Below are 5,636 nucleotides of genomic sequence, written 5' to 3' on the forward strand. Positions count from 1 at the left end.
CAGTATCCGAAGGGCGGCCACAAGAAAGCTGGAGAGGGACTTTTGACAAGGGCATGTAGTGATAGGATGAGGGGGAATGGCATTAAACTGGAAGAGGGCAGATTTAGGTTAGATATTGGGAAGAAATTTTTCACTCTGAGGGTGATAAGACACTGGAACAGGTTGTTCAGAGAAGCTGTGGCTGCCCCATCCCTGGAGGTGTTCAAGGCCAGGTTGGACGGGGCTTGGGGCAACCTGGTCTGCTGGGAGGTGTTCCTGCCCATGGCAGGGGGTTGGAATGAGATGATCTTTAAAGGTCCCTTCCAACCCAAACCATTCTATGATACACACAAACACTTCTAGACCTTTTCCCTAAGGTGACGAGCACTGCAAATACAAGCCCACAGAGGTGATGGCAACGCAGCCCAGCACCAAGCTCAGAGCCATGGCAGTGGGCAGAGCAGTCCCAGCTACAGGGCCAACTCAGCCCCACATGCCACAGGCAGCAACTGGCAGTAGCAACTCCCTCCCGGTGCAAAGCAGGGTCACAACCCCCTTTACAAGTCTGTCCCAAAGCGCTGCAGCGACATTCAAGGCGGCAGCACATTACTGTAAACTCTGCTGCTCATTGCAGTCTTTTTTGCCCTGAAATTATGCCTGCACGAAGAACATAGTGTACAACAGTATTGTAGTGGGGTGGAAGGACTCGTGGATATTCTTTGGCCTCATATTTAGAGACAAAAATCAGTGGAAATGCACATTACTGAGATCCTTAAACATTCCCGAACGATGCTCAGGGCTGGGACATTGTCCCCTCACAGAGAGTGAGCAAGGGGGCCGAAATTCTGAATCAGTATTTTCACAATTGCAGGCGTGAAATCAAGACAAAGTGGTCAAAGCATCTTTGGTGCCTATTACCACACCACGCCAGATGCAATGCCAGCGGTGGAGTGGCAGTGTTGTAATAAAAGCATTTGGCAATTTCCTTGAAAGAAATGCTGATGCATCATTCAACTTCAAAGTATTCTTTTAAAACAGCCCACGCTGGGTACGCTATCTGCTGAAGCGACACTGGCTTTTTGCTCTCCGTCTGTCTGTAGGCCGGTGCAGGGATGCACTGCTAACAGATCTGAGGCCGATCGCTGCATGAAAGCTGAAGTTTGTTGAAGAACTACACATGCATAATGCAGCTATGCATGCCAGGGGCAGAAACGTGCAGGCAGCGACAGCCCAAGCCCCTCTCCATGCCCAGCCCAGCCCCCGCTCTCCCCTGGGCAGCACTTGGAAAATTCTGGCCCTCACGTCACCTTTGAAAAGTTAAGCTACAGTTTTGCTCCCCATTATAGCCTTCCTGCCTTACATAAATCCATCATTAGCCTTTCTGCTTGTGTTATTTCTCACAATCCCCCTTTATCTCTTCTCTAACCTTCGGGCTGTCCTTTGTCTCCTGCCACTTTCCACTTCCTTCCTGCTTCCCTGGTGAGGACGGGCGTGAAACTCCCGGCTGCTGCCTACCAGACGCCCTTCCTCTTGCTCCATCTCTTGTATTCTTTGCCAAAATTAATCGTACCTGCCTTCCTCGCCTCTGGTGAGTGCACCAACCTGAGGATTAATTTCCACTTGACAGAAAGCTCTACTGAAAAATTATATGAAAATCTGGTTTTAGAAGTCTAATATGGCTTGTAGTATTTCTGCAGGCACATCTCTTTGCCACCTGCATGTATCACCGCCCTTCATTGTCTTCCTCCCCTGAACCCTGCAGCTGGTAGGGTTTCTATGGACGCTCCGGTCCCACTCACACCATTGCGGGCAGAGCTTTGTAAGTGATTCTGCCCTCGCTGCCGAAGGAGGCAGCACATCGTTTCCCCATAAAGGGGAAAAGGTCTAACAGAAGCAACAGCTGCTTTTGTCACCGATATTCACAGCAGATCTGGTGAGGGTGAAAACACCACCAGGACAAGACTACTTTTCAGAGTAGAACCAGGTTTTACAAGCCCCGAGTTCTTCATCACCAGCCTGATAACTGGTTCTGCAGAAACAGAAACTGGGCTCCAAGTCTCCCCCACGGCCTCGTGCCCCGCTTCTGCTCCAGCCCTGCCCAAAGCATGTGCAGACGGGGTGCTCCTGCTATTGCTGAGCTGCAAGTGGGCTGTCACACCTTGCTCTTCTGCATGAAGCCACGCGGCAGAGCAACTCCCAGGAATCAGGGAATTCACTGCCTTAGCACAACCTGACTGGTAATGATCTAGAAACCCACATTCATCTTAGCAGTAATAAAAAGTAAACAGGATCTCTTAAGAATAAATTCAACTAAAAAAAAAAAAAGCAAAACCGAAACAAACAACAAAACCCAAATCAAAATCTAAAACACAACAAACCCAAGGACAATTAAGTGCTATCCATACAGCTTTCCTCTCCATTGGCCATAGTCAAACCCCCGCAGCCAAATTCAGCAACTACACACAGACCTGAACATAAAAACCTTTCGAATGTCTATGTGCACGCAAAGGATGTTTTGTGTTAAAAGGGAAGTGCAAGCATGAAGGGGGAAGAACTTCCTTTGTTTCAGCAAAGGAAATGCCATTGTACCCCAGAAGTACAGGGCTGATCCTGAGCTGCTCTGTCTGCATCCCACCTCCACCCCCCCTCAGATTTGGGTCCCTAACAGTACTACTAATAGTAATTGCCGCTGCCAGATGTGACACTCGGCAAAGGAAGAGGGTGTTTAAAGCTGAGGCTCGGATTGACATGCTTGCTGGTTTCCTTTAGCGTTGTTTACACTGGGGTCTCAGCTACAGGTGTGAAGCTGGCAGAGAAAAACAACAAAAAGATAACTCATAAGAGAACAGGATTTCCGGTCTGCAGGAAACAAACAGCTTCTTAAAACGAGGTTTCGGTCTGAATTGGACAAACCGACTCTTTGCAGAATTGTAAATTCAGAGAAATTATCATTCAGAAAAACTCAGACCCACGGGGACTTCTCCTTGAAACGATCCCCCCGATGCTGATAGGGGGACGGACACCCCTCCCGCTCCCACGGCCGCGGGAACTGCTGGGCTCAGCGGCTCATTCCACGGCCAGAGCCAACCCCCTGCATATACTTCCCGGCACTTTCAGGATCCAAATCCCAACCCTACAACAGGGAGCTGAGAAACCCTGAGGCTCCAGTTCGGCACTCTGCCATACAGGTAGGAGGCCAAAGCCCCACTTTGAGCTCCCCGGTTCCCCCGCTCCCAGCTCCACGGCAGAGCCAGAGCCCGACCCCGGCGTGCTGGCCTTCCCCGGGACTCCTCCCTGCAACGGCTCCCCAGCACCTGGGGATCCCTGTAAACACCAGCTTTCCTTGGCACCAAAACATTCCCCAAAGAGGTTTATTTTGCTGGAAGTTTTCTTCCCTTCTGTTAGGAAACTGCATTCTGCCAGTGCCAGGGCTGCCTGACCAGATCGATGGTGCCTGAGAGATTGATGCAGACTCTAAATCTCAGACATCAACACCTTTCCCCCAGAATAAGAATCCTTTGCAAAACTCCCCATGAGTTTTGGTCTTTATATGAACATCTCTTTATAGGAACATATATTGAGACATCTCTTTAGTGTTTCTTTCGTGTACAACCCTTAGCTGAGAGGCAGCTAAGTGACACAAAAGCCCATAAAATCGCCATGGAACTACAGACTTCACCCTCCACTTCCAGGAGCTCTCTCTGGATTGCGCGAAAAGGAAGGCCAATCTTTTTGTCTAACGCTGTCAGAAAGCATTTTGTCCTCATTTGGTGGCACCGGAACCAGATAATTACCAGCTGTTAAATGCTGATTACAGCTGCATTTACAGCAGTTACAAGAGAGTCAATGGGTGGCAATGGCGAACACGGTATTAAGCCCAACATTGATCCATGAGCTGGGTCTCTTGGCTGCCGCTTGAATTCATTACCATTTACAGCATCATTCTGGAAACAATTTATCATTACTAACGGTTTTTATGAAGTCCTGGAATACAAAAAAGTCTTGATTTATTAGGTCAGCCACTAACTTTAAAGTTGTCCCCTTCCGTTTCCAATTATAGCATGGTTTAGTACCGTGGGTGGCTTTGCTAGATTGTCAGGAACAGGATTACACATTAAAAAGCCATCTAGGATAGTATTCAGCCTCGGTATGTCTTCGGCTAGTTTGGTGGCAGTCACACAATGCCACGAGTACTGTTTGATGAACACACAAAAGCAGAGAACACTTTCATCAGGTCACACCTTGGAAAATACCAGTACAACTTAGCACAGCTGCTGCAAAAATTCTTTGGATTGCAGGGGAAAGATTGAAGTTTCAGGCCGTGGACACCCAGTTACTTGCATTCCAATTTAGTTAAAAGATGCTAAAAGAGATGAACCACCAACCCTTCCCCCAACCCAGTCCACTTCATAACTTCAGTATTTCTGTGACCCATCCCTACTTGGAAATCACAGTGAGATGTCTTTGTTTTCAATGGATTGTTGGATCAGGCTCTGAATATTTCTCATGCTTTCTTCTATTTGAACTAGAGAAAATTCCACTTCATTCCAAACACATTAAGGCTGGGCCAGAAAGTCATATTTAAACCCGGATCTGTCTTCAGATTTGCACTTTGCAGAGGCTGTTGCATTAGGACTGAGAGACAGGGTTACTAACTTGAGGAAACTGGGAATACCAGAAATCCAGACAAACCAACCAAAACAGTCATTTCCCGTACAATACTCAGTAGCACATACAGTAGTTTTCAGCTCTTTAAAAATTAAATCACTTTTTTTCACTTCCTGGCAGCCGTGCAAGTTCGGTTTCACAGGATATCCAAAATGAGACCAAACTGCTTCCTTCCCAAAGGATTCCTGAGCGGACAGGCAAGCTAGAAAATGTGCCTCTCACTACTGTAATCACAGCCAGGACGTCCACCTCATTTCCCAGGGTAAAGCTTAAAATAAAGGTCTCCCACAAAACTTGCATTAGTTCAAACACTGCTCATTGGGACTCTTGCAGACATTTATTTTCTTTTCAATTGTGCCCAAAGGAGCCTGCCTGAGGACACCGCACGCAGAGAGCGCGAGGAACCCTCTCCTTGCCGGACTGATAACCCTCTTTCACTGCGTGACCCATGACTTCACAGCATTGTTTCAGCACAGCACTTCGGAGTTTCTCAAGAAAGACCACTGCTGCTGGAAGTTTCCCGTTTCCCGTCAGCCCAGTGCACGTCCCTGCTATCCCTGACGACAGCCACACAAACACTTGGAGGGAGAAAGCGTCATGTTTTCTGGAACGATGGTATTTTGCACTTCTGGCTTTTGGACTCAGTTCCTGCGCCAATTAAATCTTCAATTGTGATTTTGTGCCGTAATACACAAATCACACAGATAACGGTTTCCCTGTGTGAAAGCTATTTCTGTTACATTGTCTCCCCATGAGAGTTTTTCCTATTCCGATTTTCTTTTCTTTCCTACATCACAGCGTATTTCATTGTGACTGTATGCGCGGGATGGGAGCACCACCACAGTACCCGCACACCAGGGTAATAGCAGCGTGCGAAGGCTGGCTGGCAATTTTGCAAAATTAAGAGCAAGATGATTTATTGAAATAAATCGAACTCGTACATTTTATATTACTATCGTATATTACTGTTGTGCAGCCATCTGCCTATC

The sequence above is a fragment of the Charadrius vociferus genome, unplaced genomic scaffold (assembly GCF_000708025.1).
Source record: "Charadrius vociferus isolate BGI_N301 unplaced genomic scaffold, ASM70802v2 scaffold7, whole genome shotgun sequence".
NCBI lineage: Eukaryota > Metazoa > Chordata > Aves > Charadriiformes > Charadriidae > Charadrius > Charadrius vociferus.